Source organism: Anguilla rostrata, chromosome 10 (genome assembly GCF_018555375.3).
Source record: "Anguilla rostrata isolate EN2019 chromosome 10, ASM1855537v3, whole genome shotgun sequence".
NCBI classification, from domain to species: Eukaryota; Metazoa; Chordata; class Actinopteri; order Anguilliformes; family Anguillidae; genus Anguilla; species Anguilla rostrata.
This window is the reverse complement of record NC_057942.1, coordinates 656,387-674,570: the sequence shown is the minus strand read 5'-3', so window position 1 is coordinate 674,570 and position 18,184 is coordinate 656,387. Positions and strand designations below refer to the sequence as shown.

Sequence of the window (18,184 nt, the reverse complement as noted above, 5' to 3'; positions counted from 1 at the left end):
TTACGCCCACGTCACAATAGACGTTCTCGTCCCTCCCCACAGCACACGTGAGCAGCTGAACACTGGCGATGCCGTGTCTTCAGTGGTCCGCACCGCGAAGATGAGGACCCTGGCCTGAGCCGCCATTCTGCTGCAAACCCCATTACTCAATCAGTGTTTCACTGAATGCTCTGTTTCTCTGCACTAGTAATGAGAAAGATGTTCAGAAAAATTATCCTTTTCCAAAGCGTTAAATTTTACAGCAGGTATTAGACATAATTATAATAATTTGCATTGTTTGAAATGTATGCATTTATATTAAGTATTAACTTTGACATTAAAACTGACAACTTATTTTTAAGATAAAGGAAAATCCAGGCTCTTTTATAAAGCGTTTTGTATAGGCTATACTTTTACACTGTTTAACGTAATAACTTTAGCGTTGTAGAAAATGGCATCCACTGGAATTATGATTTAAGAGATATACTATATTTTTTTTAGAATGAGATGCTTTTTAGATACGTTTAGTTTGTGATTCCATGTAGGTATATTTGTAAATTTCAAAGAGTGTCTTTTACGTTCGGATATGTACGTATGTGTAGTTTGTTAGTCAATAATCCTTTCAGAGAAACACGAAGTGAAGGTTATGCTCTGTGCGTTTAATGAAGGAAATGAGTGTGAGGTAAATAAAGTTATAAGGGTATGCTCTGCGAGGTAAATAAAGTTATAAGCGTGTGCTCTGTGAGTTAAATAATGTTTTAAGTACTCAAAGCAGAAAAAACACACGATTTCTTACTTGAACCAATTTACTTTTCAGCTGTATAGTTTTAGTTCGTGTCAAACATTTATGCCAGATGGGCTTTTAAAATTTTGCAAAATCGAGAATAGATGTTTTGTAAAAATTTAGAAAATTTGTATTAAGCAAAATATATTTGTAAATAAAATAGTTTACGCTTACTATTTAAAAGCTCTTGTGATGTGTATTTATGAATTCATAATGTTTTCTAATTATTGTGTAAGAAGCTCATTGGCAACATAAATAATTAATTTGATAGTATACTTGAGTATACTTGAAATAACTCTTCCTAAACAATTTTCCATATTTAAACTCTAATTAATTTTGTAATAATTATGTCCTTTGAGTAATTCATTTTATATGTTGCACTTATTTAAATTTGTGCACATTACTATATTGTGTTTGCAGTCATCAGAACATACAAAAATAATATGTAATAATTAGAAAATATAACTTTTCAATTCTTCTGAATTTACATACTCAGAAAGCCAAGCATATGAATCTGTGCCTTTTCTTGAATGAAATTATTCCCGAAAACCATAAATTCCTGAATACACAATTTTCAAAACATGACGTTTTGAGAAGATTAAGAAAGCTCTTAATCCTAATTATCCTGTGAAAATTAGGACTAATTTATACAGAATGAAAAACAATAACTTCCAATCCAATTACTCATCCTTTTTGAGGTTAGATACTTATTCCCTTTCTTAATTAGTTAAATTGATGCTATTCATCAAATACATTTTCTTTTAATAATTATAGTCAACTGCTTATTTAAAATGTGAACAAAAAGTGCGAGCGAGACACGTCTGTGTCAATATGATGCTCCGTATCAGTGGAATGGGCTGAGGAACACATTCACACAAGTTTGGGAAAATGGTTGATATGATATCATGATATGGGAGAAGTAGTGCAGTATTTCACTGACTATGGTATTCCAAAGTAATTACAATGATGATGATGCATTTCTGGGACAATGTAAATGTGATATTCTGTAGGGTGATCCTGAAGGACTTGTGTAAGTGTAAGAAGTAGATGAGACTCGCTCCAGTTTTATTCCCCTTCACTGAAAATGGGTCAGAACTCAGACTTTTAGACATTTAGACAACACGTCTGAAGCAGGCGACGTGATATATTCTAACTCCCAAGTCTTCCAAGTTGTTTTAAACAGAAGCACTAGGAGTAATTAAGACTATGATTGTTTTTCAGTTTAGTGTTTTTTTTTACAAATCCAAACCTTGTGGAAATGTGGGTTTGAAAAGGCAGAAGAGTCACTTAAAAAAATCCCGTCTGACCGACGAGAGGCACAGAACCATACAGAATCCAGGGCTTCCGCGGTGAGATTAAATAAATAAAAATTCATCTAAATCTGTTTATCTAAATTTTAAGGTAATCTTTCCTTCTGAACTTTCATGTCTTTTTTTATTTCAGGCTCAGGAAGTGGAAGAACAGGTCTGTGGGTTCATTTGTTTTGGTCAACAGGGCAAAAGCACACAGTGGACAAAGCGGCAAAGACAGGAAGTGAGGAAACTGTGATCATGTGATGGCTTCAGCCATGCTGATTGGCCAAGTGGTCTCGTTGGACAGAACGCCAGCAAATAGCCTTTTGCCCCTCTTAGTTCTAGACCTTCACAGATGAGTCATAATTCATAATCAATTCATCCAAAATGGATCTGATGCGTGAGAGCAAATGGAAAGAGTGTTTGAGGGACTCTGGAACTGGGCAACCAAACCAGTTTAAACCCTTATGGGTCGCTCCACCATTCCTCTCTCTCTTTCTCTCTCTCTCTCTCTCTCTCAGTCTCCTGTTTCCTTCCTACTCCTGGATCTATCTCCCCCTCCCCCTCTCTTCCCCCTCCCTCCTCTTCCCTCCCCCAGCAGAAGGAGGGCTATTGACTGGAGGCCAGTGGCCATTGATGGGTATTGATGACTTGGAAGGAAGGCGTCTATGGATTAGTTGATGGCGGGATGTGCAAAGCAGCAACCATTCTGCGTCTTTTCTCTCTCATCCACTGAGCTGCAGCCCCTCACATCCCCACACACACACACAAACACACACACACACAGACCCTCCCCCAGCCCCCTACACCCCCCCCCCAGCCCCAGCCCCTCACACACCCCCCAGCCCCACTACAAGCTTCACTAATTGCATGCATGGCATTCCAGCCGAGTGGGTGGCATGATCCACAGGAACACACACACACACACACACACACGCACACAGATACACTCTCACACACACGTACATGCAAGCACGCACACACACACACACTCACTCACATACACACACACTCACACAAACACACACACACACATGCACACACACACACACACTCATACACACAGATACACTCTGACACACACACGCACACCCCCACACACGTACATGCAAGCACGCACACATACACACACTCACTCACATGCACACACACTCACTCACACTTGTTAAATAAAGTGGAGAAGCCTCCCTGACTCTTTATCTCCTGTTTTATGACACTTTAAGGTTCTGTTAAAAGCCTCTTAATTCTCAGTACTCTCTGCACTCCAGGGTATAGCGACCGGAGTCCAACAGCCTCATCCAGTCTGTTCTCTCTCTCTCTCTCTCTCTCCTTCTCTCTCTCTCTCGTCTCTCCAACATCATTCGTTTAGTCAAACTATATTCAGTAGTGTCCAACCGGTTAAATACCCAATCCTCACTCAATCTGGGCCAGTAAAGTCCAGCTTGTGTTAGTCATTATCATGAATTGATTGTGTACAAAACCTTTTTGACCATTAAATTAGAGCATTTATTTATCCAAAAACACCTTCCAACTCCAAGATGAAATGGATTGTATGTCCATATTTCAACGACGCAGTTCAGCTGCTGGCGCCGTGTGACTAGTTACCCGAGCTTCATGACTCAGAAACTGAGTGCTTCAGCTGCAATCATGTCCAGCACATTGAGGGGTTGCACATCTGTTGATAGCAGATGCAACATGACACGGACACACCCACCACAATAGCAGCAATCTACCACCGACACCCCCACACCCACCAGACTACAGCCGCCTCACACGCACTCACCCATCACCGCACTCGAACCAGTCAGCTACCGGCCACGCGCACACGTCACAACGCTCACGACTCAACCGACACGCCCATCCCACGCCGCACACCCAACCACACCATGCAGAAACCGCACCACCGGACACACCGCACCGCCTCGCCACACCCGCATTCACCGCACACACCCACCACACCCGCACACACCCGCCACACCCGCACACACCCGCACTCACCCGCCACACCCGCACTCACCCGCCACACCCGCACTCACCCGCACACACCATCACCTGGAAAGGTCCGAAGTCATGTCTGTAAGTCTTATATTTTATACATAAACAGGTACATAAACTGGATTCTTTCATTTTCATTCAGACATTTAGTTGTGATGTGAAGCTGAAACTAAATGCTGGGCATGAAAATAAGTCACATATTTAAATGTGTTCTACTTTATGACACTGGAAAGCGTCCGGAGGGAACTGCAGTCCCGGTGTGAGCAGAGTTCTGTAGAGGGGGACGTGTCAGGACTCGGGGCAGGTGTGCGGATTCCACACACAGGCTGCACGATCATCGGGTGCAGCCATGCAAACCGATGCATGCGTGCACACAAACACATCAAAGCAACAGGAGAGTCTGCGGCTGTCGTCCCGCATATCGGCACAGGTACTCCTCATAACACTGAGGGAAAAGGAGACCATGATGAAGGCTATATACCAAAATACGTAATGTGCTGAGAGTTTACCAGATGCTTTTATCCAGAGCGACAGACACAGCTTACATTCTGTTTACACTTCATTTATACAGCTAAAGCAGGGCTGCCCAACCCTGTTCTTGGAGATCTACCAACCTGCAGGTTTTCATTTCAACCCTAATTTGGCACACCCGATTCTACTAATTAGCAGCTCAACAGGATCTCTAGCTGCTCTAGCTGAATGAGGTTTGCTTTGCTAGGGTTGGAGTGAAAATCTACAGGACGGTAGATCCCCAGGAACAGGGCTGGGCAGCTCTGGGCTAAAGCAATGCAGGGTAAGTACCTGTGCTCGAGAGCGCAAAGGCAGTGCCTAACCTGGGAACTGAAACCCTTTGCAAGCTCAGACCACAAACCATTATGCTACACTGCTACCCCTGTGCTGGTTTCAACAATAAATTATCACTTTATTTTATTCACCTCCCCAATGACGCTGGATTCTCCTCACTGCTGTAGAGGCCTCGGCTATGCACCCTGCTGGGCTGCTGAAGGCTCAGAGTGAGGAAATCAAGGCTCAGAATGAGGATATCAAGGCTAAGAGTGAGGATATCAAGGCTCCGAGGAATCAAGGCTAGAGTGGATATCAAGGTCGTTGAGAATCAAGCTCGATGGGATATCAAGGCTAAGAGTAAGGATATCAAGGCTAAGAGTGAGGATATCAAGGCTCAGACTGAGGATATCAAGGCTAAGAGTGAGGATATCAAGGCTCAGATTGAGGATATCAAGGCTCAGTTTGAGGATATCAAGGCTAAGAGTGAGAATATCAAGGCTCAGACTGAGGATATCAAGGCTAAGAGTGAGGATATCAAGGCTCAGATTGAGGATATCGAGGCTCAGATTGAGGATATCAAGGCTCAGATTGAAGATATCAAGGCTAAGAGTGTGGATATCAAGGCTCAGATTGAGGATATCAAGGCTAGGAGTGAGGATATCAAGGCTCAGATTGAGGATAACAAGGCTAAGAGTGAGGATATCAAGGCTCAGATTGAGGATACCAAGGCTAAGAGTGAGGATATCAAGAATATTAGTAAGGATAACAAGGCTAAGGGATAACAACTCACTTAAGGAGACAACAACCACAGACATTTTCATAATAGAAATGTTTCAACATCTTCCTATTCATTGCAGAATGTTCTTTTATTTATGTACCAGTTCAGCCAGAGCAATTTCCAAGAGTTATGGTGAAAACCCAGGGTCTCATCTTAAACAATTAAAAAAAGAAATGAAAAGACACAAACAGAAGAATGCCACAGAAATGTTCCAGTCAACACATAAGTGGTGTCTTTGTCTGAAGGGTGTTTGTGAAAGCGTGTGCGAAGCCACACTAAGCTTGCATCTGGGAAATTAATTACAAACTGAAGAGCATGTGAGCACATATCCCAGGACCCCATTTTGGTGAGTGTACCTGAAGGAGCAGTCTCAGCAGGTCTGTGATATTGCCTGATGTCAAAGAGCAGTCACCTTGGAAAATAAAGGAAAATGTTTTTCCACAACACCCACCCACTCAAGGTATCCCACACTGAGCTCAAAGTCTAAGGAAGTCTAGTTTATTTCTCCATGCCATAAGCCTGTAAAACAGAGAGGTAGATTGCGGGAACAGAGCAAGGTAGAGCAAATGACATTCAGGTGAGGAAGGAGGGGGGGTCGGGGGTCAGGAATCAGAGTAGAAATGGAGGAGAGGTGTCAGATATCATAAATTAAACCCTGATTAGATCATGACTTTTTCATGCTAAAAGTGCTAATAGATCACTTCTCATCTTCTACTAGCGTGTTTTTTCTCTGCTCACATACACACAACCAAGATGCGAAATGTGAGTTGAATAGCGTGTGAATGTGTGTGCATGTGTCTGTGTGTGATTGTGCCTATAGTGTGAGTGAGAGGGTGTGTGTGTGTGTGTGTGAGTTTTTGTTTTATTTTATTTTTCAAACACATGCGAGGCCAGAGGAATATTAATATGTTTCAGGACTGACGTGTAAAGAACAGAATTCATCTTAATTACTCTCAAAGTTTCAGAATGATTTCCCCAAAACTGAAGTTTTTTTCCATTGGCACTGAAAGAGGAAACTGCTGGACCCCCAGGTGACCTCTGACCCCAGGGGTCAGGGGTCAGAGCCGACGCTCAGACTCTCAGGTTTCCCCTGGGCAGCCCGGCGCCAGGCTCGGGCTAAGCCCCGCCCACCCATCCGCCCGTCACACATACCTGACAGTCATCGCAAGCCCCGCCCCCAAACGCCCACTTCCACCCCCAGAGGCCACAGCTTCACAAACACATTCGCTTGTGACTGCGCACACACGCACGTGCACGCACACACACACTCGCACACACGCACGTGCACGCACACACACACACACACTCGCACACACACAGACCCGCACACCCGCATGCACACACACACACAGACACGCACTCTCTCTCTCTCTCTCACACACACACACATACACACTTCAGCATAAATAAAAGATTTGATACATGGTTTGAAATTTAAGGGACAAAAAACAAATAGTCCATTATGTATTTAACAATATGCTGTCCCTGCAATCCCCTCACATTTGCGTTGTTTTGGTAAATGGTAAATTGTTTTAAGATGACATATTTTAAAATTAATTAGCATTTGCTGTAATGTTGCAGTTAGAAATTAATTTAAAATTCAAAACTTAAAATGTACGTTGTTTTTCTTTCTGGTTTATTATACAAACAAACTTTACCTTTTCCAAGGTTGTTTTCCACCCAAGACTTTAAAGTTTGTTTGCTTTTACACATTAACCAACAAACGTTATTGAGTAGTTTTGAAGTTATCCTAAAACATACATACCGACTGAGGTCAAGGCAAGGTTAAATTTACCTCCTACTCTTGCCCTTATATGGCCACTAATATATTTCCACTCATGAAAACAGGCATTTTTTCCATTATTATCCGTGTTAATTACTAAACCTGGTAAAAATACATTTTAATTAATAAACGAAGAAAATTCGGTACAAAGAAAGAGAAGAAAAAGATATCAATTAAACAAACTAGAAAGGAAAGAAGTGAGCAGATCGTTTTTCCACAGCCTGGCGTGTATTGGGAAATATGTTTTGAAATAGAGCCGAAGCCCTTGAGAGGGAACGGGGCGTGGCCATGGACCTCGGTGGGCGTGACTTCGTTCACGGCGCTGCCAGGCTGTCAAGCGTCTTTCTTCTTAATGCCTTGAGGAAGTTAGTTTGTGTGTGGCTAATGCGCTTTTTATGTTTTGTTAAAGTAGTGAGTTGTCTTATATTTGATTTCAATGCCGAAATTCTTAGAAGTCTATGTATGAATTTGAATTCAGAAATTACAGTTAGTAAAACGATGTATTCACATATAATGCATAGTCGACGTCGTTATTTAAAATATTGATCATAAAAATTAATTTAAACGGAAGTTCGGAGAAAGAGGGACACGCTTCGATAGCTACTTCGGCAGGGACAATTTTTTCCTTCTCAGTGATAACCCACTGCCTCATCTCGTCTTTTCAGAAAATACAGTCATTTCTTGTGCGAGATTTAGGGTTTATGTCATGTTGGGAATTACTTAAAACTGAATCTATCACTAACTACGTCATTGTCTTCACATTATTACAACATGAATCATAACTTATGTTCAAATATTCATCCATTTGAAGTAATTTTAAACAAATCACTCCGTTTGGTGTGCGGGCACATATTGTTATCACTCTTAAAACAACCGTATTTAGCTACCTGCAAGTGGCGTTCTCATCTTCAACTATTAGCAAAAACAGTTTTGATGTTTATTTGTTATAAACGCAAAAGAGAGGGTTTAATCTAAGAATTTAAACAAGCAGGATACTTTTGTTACCTACTTGATAAATTACTGTCCTGAAACTAAAATATACTTCATAAATTCAGAATTGAGTTAGAAAATGAAACAAAATCGAAACGAAAATATCCTGTTAATTACACAGTTCCATGACAAATGAATGAAGAATAATGAAGCAAGAATAACGAAGCATTTAGCACTTTCCTAACTACAATACCCTACTCCCAGAAATTCTGCGAATATTTAGGATCTAGGCTATATTTAGAATGACCAGTTTTAAGAGGTTAATTCGAACTGTGAAAATACGTAAATACCACACATTAGCTTAATGGTTGAATTTACTGTTATCACTCAAAATGTAACCAAGAAGTCTAAGAAAAGCTCTTTTGATCCAAGTAAAAAAATCCACATATATGTACGTTAGGACTAACATGAAAACAGCAGCTACTGCTTCAGTTGCATCAGTATCAGAATGTTTCTTTTTTATATTTAATATAAAACAAATTCTATACTTGCAATGAAAAAATACTTTTTATTAATGTTTTTATTAAAGAACAGGATTACCTTAATAAACAGAAAAGAAACTTGTGTAATCTAATGTTGGTTGAAAATCTTTTTTCAATCTTAAAGCATTTGAATTTATTATGTGTTTCATCTTTAACAATGGTTAAAATAGTAAGAAAAGGTAAGTTAAAAATGCCACCACATTTAATTTAGTTTGCAGCAGTAACACTGGTTTTCTGCAGTAAATGTAATGCCTGTCACAGCATTAACAACAAGAAAATATTAAAACATTTTAAACCAGTATATTTTCAAGATTAACATTTTTTGCTTTAAACAGATATCATCTTGCTAAATAATCAAGCTTTAGAAGAAAGGGAGCAAACACACACGGTTTATCAGTGAGCTGTAAAAGCATCCTAAATTAATTTAGTGTGGTGCGTTTAGGGCAGTTTCCTTGGTTTTTCACTGTGATGACCGCGGCGCAAATCAGAGCAGATCCTGGGACAGATGTGCTGATATCACACAGCAGCCTTAACATGAGGTGCTTCTGCAAATCAACTCAACCATGTCTATTCATAGCACGTTTGTACATTTTACCTTAAAGCCAATCAAATTAAATGAGAGATCGATAGTTCTGATCCAGGAGTGTTTTAAAAATACATTCCAGGTTTTGAGGAATATGTTCTCAGCTTGGTTAAAGCAACGCTAAAATCCTCATTTTATTGTTTCTTGTACTTCAGATCCAAAAACATGGGAAATATAGACATTAATTGAACAGGAAAGATGCTGTTGTTTTGTCTCGGAAATTATTTTAAGCACAACAAATATGGCAAAAAATGTTTCTCTCTCTTATATCCACATTTTCTTAAAGGAAATAAACAACTTGGCTACTGTGAAACAAATGATCATTTGCCAAGGATAAAGGAGTTTTTAATCTGAAGTTAACAGCACAATCCCAGTCTTCTCTCAGGCAAAGCACACCCAGGAATGCTAATGATATATTCATGGCTTGGTATCTGTGTACAAAATCCAGAAATCATTGGTCTAAAAGCAAAGACTTGTATGTGTGCATGAGAGAGCACGTGTGTGTGGATGTCAGTGTATGTGCAAGAGAGCATGTCTGTACGTATGTGTACGTGCACACGTGTGTACGCACGTACGTGTCTGCGCATGTAGGCATGTGTGTGTGCGCGTGCATGTGCGTGTAGGCATGTGTGTGCGTGCGCATGTGCGTGTGTGTGAGCATGTGTATATGTGTGAGACAGAGTATGAGCGTGTGTGTGCGTGAGAAAGAGTGTGTGCGTGTGAGAGTGCGTGCGCGCGTGTGTATGTGTGAGAGAACACGAGTGTGTGCGTGTGCATGTGTGCGCGCGAGTGTGTGTGAGAGAGGGTGAGTGTGTGTGCGTGCATGCATGCGCACGAGTGCGTGTGTGTGTGTGCGCGAGAGTGTGTGTGTGAGAGAGTGTATGCGCGTGTGTGTATGTGTGAGAGATAGTGTGAGTGTGTGTGCGTGCATGCATGCGCATGAGTGTGTGAGTGTGTGCATGTGTGTGTGTGAGTGTGTGCGTGCGTGAGTGCGTGTGTGTGAGAGAGTGTATGCGTGTGTGTGTGTGCGTGTGTGCGTGTGTGCGTGTGTGCGTGTGAGTGTGTGCGTGCGTGTGTGTGTGTGCGTGCGTGCGCGTGCGTGCGTGCGTGCGTGAGTGTGTGTGCGTGTGTGCGTGTGTGAGTGCGTGTGTGTGTGTGTGTGTGTGTGCGTGCGTGTGAGAGACAGGCTTGTTTTCCCAGTCTCCCGGTCCCTCTGCTTCTCTATGCAGTGTGTAAGTACACAAATTCCACTTCAGAGGAGACCCTGCCTTTCCCTGAGCCGTCCGCATACCTAATGCTGCCGGTGTCAGAGGCGGTCAGGCCGGGCCGCTGCATCTGCGCAGCCACAGGGCCTGTTCAAACAATCCTGACATTCCAGGTTGGGCGCTGCGGGGAGGGGCGGGGAGGGGGGAGGGGACGGGACAGCAGGGGGGGGCTGCTCCACAGAGGCCTCTGCCCATAAGAGATAAAAGGGGTGTGGGCTGCTTTTTGGGCTGGGGGTGGGGGTGCGCTTTGATGGCTGGTGTCCGTTTTTTGGAGAGTTCCAGGGGGCCTTGGACAGGTTCCTCTCCCCTCTGTGGTGGGGGCAGCTCCTGTGGCTGACTGGGGCGACCCGGGGGTCTGTGCACACACCCCGTTCACTTTGCAATGAGATAGAAAGCAAGAGAGAGTTTGGGGGAGGTTGGGGGGGGGGGGGTACTGGGGTGCTCATGCTGCCCCCTCCCCTCGTACGGCCGCTCACCTCTCTGGCAGGTAGGTGGCAGAATGCGTACGCGGGTGGTGGAATGTGTGCGGGTGAGGAGCTGAGCGTAGGCGCTGTGTCCCCGGGGCCGGCAGACCTCGTGTGTGGCTGTGAAGCAGGAGGCCCCCAGGGGCCCGGGGCCGGGGCCACGGCTGGAGGAAGCCTCTCACATTCTTTCAGACACATACTGACTCTGGTGCTGCAACCCGCCCCCCGCATCCCACCCCCGCAACCAGCCCCCATCCCCCCACCCCCGCATCCCACCCCACCCTCACAGAGGGAGAGTCAGAGTCAGAGTCAGAGGGAGAGTTAGAGTAGAGAGTCAGAGTCAGAGTCAGAGTCAGAGTTAGAGTAGAGAGTCAGAGTCAGTCGGCCACAGACTCGGTGCTCCTCCACACTGAGTGTGTGTGCAGTCCTGCCTGTTTCTGAGAAATCTCTTTGACATGACAGAGAGAAAGCACAGAAAACAGTCACACGAGGATTAAAATATTTTACAAAAATGCTTTTAGAGGTGTGCCATCCTCAGTGCTGCCAGTTTCCAGACCAACGATGTCAGGCGTGCTCAAGGTTGTTATTTCAAAATGGAGTTGTGTGTTTTAGTTCAGAGTGGAGTTGGGTGTTTTGCTCATGCTATCGACAGAAAACAAATCACTTCTCAAATTCCTCCAACAGAAATGGAACCGTTCTTGCGCTTTCCTCTCTGCGTCGACCCCCACAAATCTGAGCATCCTGATAGGCTGTTCCACCGCTATGTGCATCCTGATTGGCTGTTCCACCACCCTTTGTATCAGATTGGTTACTAACCACAACGCTAAGTACTCTATTGGCTGTTCCATCAGTTCCTTCGTCCTCCTGCTGTTCTCTGTGAGGTGTTCCCAGCACCGCTCTACCTCTACCTGCCAGGTGTCACCGTGTCACAGAGACGACACGCCCTTCACACCACTACTGAGCGAGCGTGAGTCTAAAGCAGGAGCACACCTCAGGTCTTTAACGGCCGACGGACAGCTGCCACGAAATCTGCCCCAAAATCACAAACAAGCAACAGACAACAACTGGACTTCAAAACCAAACTGTAGGAAGAAGCACAGCATGTTCATTCCATACTCTCACAAACGGGACACTCATTAAGCTGCGATACATTTTCATTTCCTGTTCTTGACTGATTGGAATAAGCTGAAGAGGGACTGTAAGAAAGACCACTAAAAGAGTGCACAGTGTTGATAAATGGAGACCAAATGGGTGGGAAAACTCACAAATCCTCTCGTACATCTCATTCAGTATCACTGTCAATGCAGACCACACACTGCAGTCGTGCGAGAGGAGGTCATGTGCTTGTGTGTGCGCCAGTAAAACCTTCCCATAATGCTCCAGTGATACGCTGTTGGGTTCCTTTCTCCTTTTCCCTGGCCAGTGAGCTTATTTAAGCATGTCTTCTAAAAATACGGCCCATATTATACATATGCATCATGCAGTTATTCATAAAGGCCTTGCTAGCTTAACTTCCTCACCATTTACATACCAAACGACAACTCACAAAATGAACTTCAGCCATAGTAGTGACCAGCAGATTAGAATGTTTGTGATTGTTTCAGAAAATATCTCCCAAAGAAAACCAAAAAAACAAAAAACTGGGTGTTATATTTGCAAACATTTTATATTCAGGAAGCTTTAATGTGTAATTCCTACACGGAGAACACGCTTGGAACAGTATGTACATCAGGCCCTTTGGTTGCGTTTAAGTTAAAAATAAACACACTTGATTTGTGCGGAGTTGCACAGGTGTGGGGAAGGTCAGTGATTGACGGGTCCTGAATCAAAGCGGTGTTTATGTTGGAGTAATGTTTAGCCCAGTGTGCTACACCTTAACCTGCAGCCACAGCAAAGCACCGGCGTCTGACTCAGCATTTCCCATCCTCACTGTCTGCGCCCCCCCCCCCCCCAGCCCTAACCCCAAGCATTTGCCTTTGCATAAAGTGCACCTGATCTGGCCTGGGGGGGGGGGACACACCCGTCCCCACAGCGGGGGGGGGGTTCCTTGGACCTGACTGAAAGAGTTTTCCAGAAACCAGACCCATTAAAAACCCCTGGAAGATCTCAGAGGTCATTCCCAAGCACACGCCCCCTTTTCACATTTCCAAACGTGCACGTCAGTGAAAGAAAGATCTCCTCCTAAACCAAGAACTGCGTGCACAGGAAATGACATCACCCACAGACTCTCAAACATCATACTGATACAACTCAGATGTTTACTAGAAATAACTTTACCATCTCTCTCTCCCTCCATCTCTCTGTACACTAGCACTAGTAGTGATAACAATAATAATGCTACTACTAATAATTATTATAATAATGCAAACATATATTATATAATTAAAAACAGATATATATTAATTGGTGGGGGTCACTGCTGTCCCTCTGACTGTGGCAGGTAGCCCAATCTGTACAGCACTTTCCCTCCCCGAGGAGGATTAGTAAGAGCTGGGTCTCAGGAAGGGTTTGGAAGTTAGGGTGTGGTTTTTAATGTATTTTGTAAAAAGATGCTTTCTAATCTCTGTATATTTATCACGCTGGCAGAGGAAGTGGCGCTCTGTCTCTGCTTCCTGCTGGCTGCAGCGGGAGCACAGCCTCTCTTCTCAGGGCAGCCCTGTTTCCCGATGGCGGCCGGCCTCCATGGCCAGGCTGTGGTCGCGGAGTCTGCATGTTGTCAGAGTTTTTCTGAGTTTATAATTGTCGCTGTTGTCAGGTAATCTGCCACAGTGTGTTCACGTTTCAGGGCCAGATAGCATTCCAATTTGTTATGATTTTTTTCCTGAGTTATCCAATAGGTAATGTAATTTTGCACTGGGTTAATTATAATAGATTCAGTTGGTATGTAGCTGTCCTGGCTGCTTGGTGTTAGTGGGGTTGGTGAACTGAGCCTCAGGGCCAGCTGAGAGAGGGGGCTCTTCTCTGGGCTCAGCTCGGCAACATAATGGTATGAGTGGTTTTTGCTGCTCTTTTTGAATTTTGATTAATAGTGGATATTTTCCTAATTCTGCCATGCATGTGTTGTTTGCAGTTTTCCATTGTACTTGTAAGATGTTCTTTTAAAACTCTGCGTGCAGGGATTCAGTTGGGTGTTTGTCCCATTGAGCAAAATCTTGCTTTGAAAGCAGACCCCACACTTCACTGCCATATTGGCCAATTGGTTCAATTACAGATTGAAATAATCTGAGCCAAATTCTAACTGGGATTGCAACGCTGATGTTTTTCTTTATGGCACAGAATTCCCTGCATGCTTTCTCTCCCTCCCTCCCCCTCCTCTCTACTCCTCCCTCTCTCCCCCTCTCTCCCTCAATCTCTCTCCCCCACTGCCCCTCCCTCCTGCTCTCTCCCCCTCTCTTATTCTTTTTCTCCCTCTCTTCTTCTCCCCCCCTCCCCCCCACTCCCTCAGTGATGATGGGCAGGTGGGTGGAGTTTAAGTTGCTGTCGTGGCGACAGCGTTCGGTGACTCAGGGCCTGTGCCTGCAGGAACCGCCTTACACCCTCCATCTACAGCCGTGACTTCCCCCTGACTCACTGCGACCCCTGACCCTTCACCCCTGACCCCCGGAGAGGCACAGAACTGCAGTGCCGGTGGAGATGACACATTCTCCCAGCATTTCTACTGCAGCCCTGAACCCGGGCACTTTCAGAAACGTTAGCAACGCGTGTGTGCGTGTGTGCGCGTGTGTGCGTGCGCATGTGTGCCTATGTGTGTGTGTGGGTATATCTGTGTGTCTATGTGTGTGCGCGCATGTGTGTGCGCGTGTGTGCATGTGTGCCTATGTGTGTGTGTGTGTTTGGGTATATCTGTGTGTCTATGTGTGTGCGCGCATGTGTGTGTGTGAGCGCGCGTGTGCATGTGTGCCTATGTGTGTGTGTGGGTATATCTGTGTGTCTTTGTGTGTGCGCGCATGTGTGTGTGTGTTTGTGCGCGTCTGCGTGTGTGTGTGTTTGTGTGTCTATATGTGTGTGTGTGCGCGTGTGCGTTTGTGTCTATATGTGTGTGTGTGTGTATGTGTGTGCGTGTGTGTTAGGGGGTGCACAGTGTCTCCTGGTAACAGGGATGGTGGTTCAGTAGTTGAGTTTCTCACTGACTGCATTGAGAGTTCTGCTGGGTGTTTATGAGGGTAAACAGAGAAGGGCTCATCCTGAGGTCCACAGACCCCCCTGCAGACAGAATCCCACCCAGCTGGCGTGCCGTACACACCACCGCCAACGCAATCTCCGCCGTTCACTTCTGCGGCCAGAAACAGGAACCACCGGCACCGCCAAATACACAACTTTACAGACCAGGCCTGAGGACTGTACAGACTAGACCTGAGGACCTTACAGACCAAACCTAAAGACCTTACAGACCAAACCTGAAGTGCCTGTGTCTGAATGAAGCTGCAAGAGTGGGGACTTTTTTATTTTTAAAAGCTGCGCATTTATCTTGTGACAAAACATCACGCACAAGAGCATACTTAATTATACTGATGATTCATGCCTCACTTCCATGGAAACTGCTGCCACGGTTATTACTAACAAGAGAGACAACAACAAATAATTAAGAACAATACAACAGCAAGATCCATAATCATTTGTATAACAGCAAACATTTACTCTAGGTGCTGCTTGGAATATTTTGAATGAATCTCAACCCAGAATATTTAGCTAATAAGGCCTTCATTAGCTTATAGTCCATATTAATAACGCGTTGTTCACTCTTTGGCATTTAGGACCGGTCTGTCCATGCAGTTGCATCAAAGCATTGAATAGACTCTTTCGCCCTCTAGTGGTAAACATACTTTAATGCGCTGGATAGATCCAGCTTTCAGTGAGAGTGGCACCTGAGGATATCCTGAAGATGGTGGGTAACGGACAGAGCAACGGCAGGTCAGTGACACGGCCTCGCTGTACATAATGGCATAACACACCTGATTCAGTTCTCTGTGCAGAGAGAGCCCCACCGTGGTCTGTTTTGTTATTTGGAATAACAAACTCTGAAAAATGGCCTTTTCCAGGGGTCTCCAAACTGAACAACTACAAAACTCCATATGCATGCCCATTGATAATCACTGGCCCCTACGTAAACAGCTGGGTGTCTCATGGCTCAGGACAACAGCTCCCCAGCCTGGCGTACCCCAGGGACCCTCCCAAGGGACAATGTTACTCCAGCACATCTGTCTCCCTTTCTACATACAAACCAGCAACAAAATCAATGAATCAAGCAGAAGCTCTCATTGCTCTGTGTGACCCTAAGAGACGTTCTGGCAGACAGGAGGAACCGTTTACTTGTGCTGCAGTTTACCTGCACAGCGATAAAACACACAAAAACAAGGAAAAGGAAACATTTGGTGCCGCACGTTTATAAACCAGCTCGTAAGAGACAACAAATGCTGTTGTGCTCTGGTTTCAGAAACTCCCAGGAGGATGAAAAACCGAAGGTACTCAACACATAAATGCATTTAAACACAGAAATACACAGCTCAGCGCACTCGTTTGGACTTATATAAACTGTTCTGAGCACATATGAAAAGAGAGAGAAATAAAACCGAAGAATAATGCAGCTGTTAAAGCTCCTGATTTCACATGAAAAACATTAAATAATAATAACGGCAGAGCACTTATGTAGAATTCGAATTCGAGTGGGCTACATAACTCCACACAAAACATGAAAACATTTATACCGGAAGCAGGACATTTTCTGGTGACTTACAATCATTTACATGATGAAACTGGCATACAGAATCATTTTACCTAGAAAGTACATTAGACACTTCAGAGTTTAGCATTAAGCACCATTGTGAACAAAACCAGCTAATTTAATTGGGAACAAAACCCCAATTCCAGACATGAGGAATATGTCCAGAGCAGTCTGTCGAAAGGTAGCAGTCTGCAGCAAGTTTCAAAAACATATTACAAAAAATGGAATCCCAGATATGAAAAACACAACTTATGCTTCTACATTCAGAAGTATTTTATGATCATTAGCGCGCATTAATCTCCAGTCAGAACAGCCTGCGCGCTCCTTTTTGATGTTGAGTTATGTAAAAATGTGAGCGAAGGCGTGTATTCAATACACGTTCCCATGGTAACTACAACGTCGGAAGCTCACCTTGGCAGCATATGCAAAATCCTCACAATTTTCGCGGACGCCGCTGGTCTGCCACACACGAGGGGACGGTTGCATTAGTCCGAGAGCTGCTCACAAATCCTTCTGGAAACTGTTGACGAAATGAAATATGGATTTGCCTTTGTCATGAAGGCTGAATTCGTTGTCCTCAAACATTTATCGCGTACGATTCAGCTGGCGTTTCGAATGTATGTTTGTTTTAAATTCTTTTTTTATTTCTCTTGTTCCCTCTAAAGAGGGTTGAAAATTTAAAAATCAGTCAAACGCGGTTCATTCATAAAATTCCGACGCCTGCTGGATGGCTCTTCTGACGTAAAAAGAGTATTATGTTTATAATCCCTGGCCTTGCCGTCCGGATAAAGTTATTCATTGAGCTCGCCATTTGCAAGTGATTGACTGACCACAATGGAGGCTAAATATATGCGTACTCGTCCAAGGCAACAACATAAAATTCAGAGTTTTTACATCGTTCGAAATTTTCTAATGATATTCGAAATTTATTATAAATTATATCAAATCAAATTATAACATGCAAAAAAATTCAACATTAAGTTTAGAGCAATTTAACTAATGTCATATTCCAGATTTAATTTTAAAAATAAAAATTCTAAAGCAGATGAGTCATCAACTGAAATTTAGTTCATTTGAAATCATTTTATATTTTTTTAAAATACAGTTTCAAATACTGATTACTTCTCTAATCATAGTCTGCTTTTATGCAAAACTTTCCAGCTTAAAAACACTTTTGAATTTGGAAGGGATCAGATATTTTGCAGCTACTTCAGTTTTTTAGTTAATAATTGAATTTAGTGTTTATTATGCTAGTTTTGTTTTCCTTGCCAAAGACTATAA

At 43.7% G+C, this 18,184-nt stretch overlaps 1 long non-coding RNA gene across 2 annotated transcripts in view; it reads right to left on the bottom strand.

Annotated features, from left to right (window-relative positions):
* The window catches only part of LOC135264566 (uncharacterized), a 36,945-nt gene that overhangs the window by 14,941 nt on the left and 3,820 nt on the right, over positions 1 to 18,184 (bottom strand). For both annotated transcript variants that reach the window (XR_010332736.1, XR_010332737.1), the window contains exon 2: positions 17,315 to 17,423. This is a non-coding gene — a long non-coding RNA (uncharacterized LOC135264566). The remainder of the gene's footprint in view (positions 1 to 17,314; positions 17,424 to 18,184) is intronic.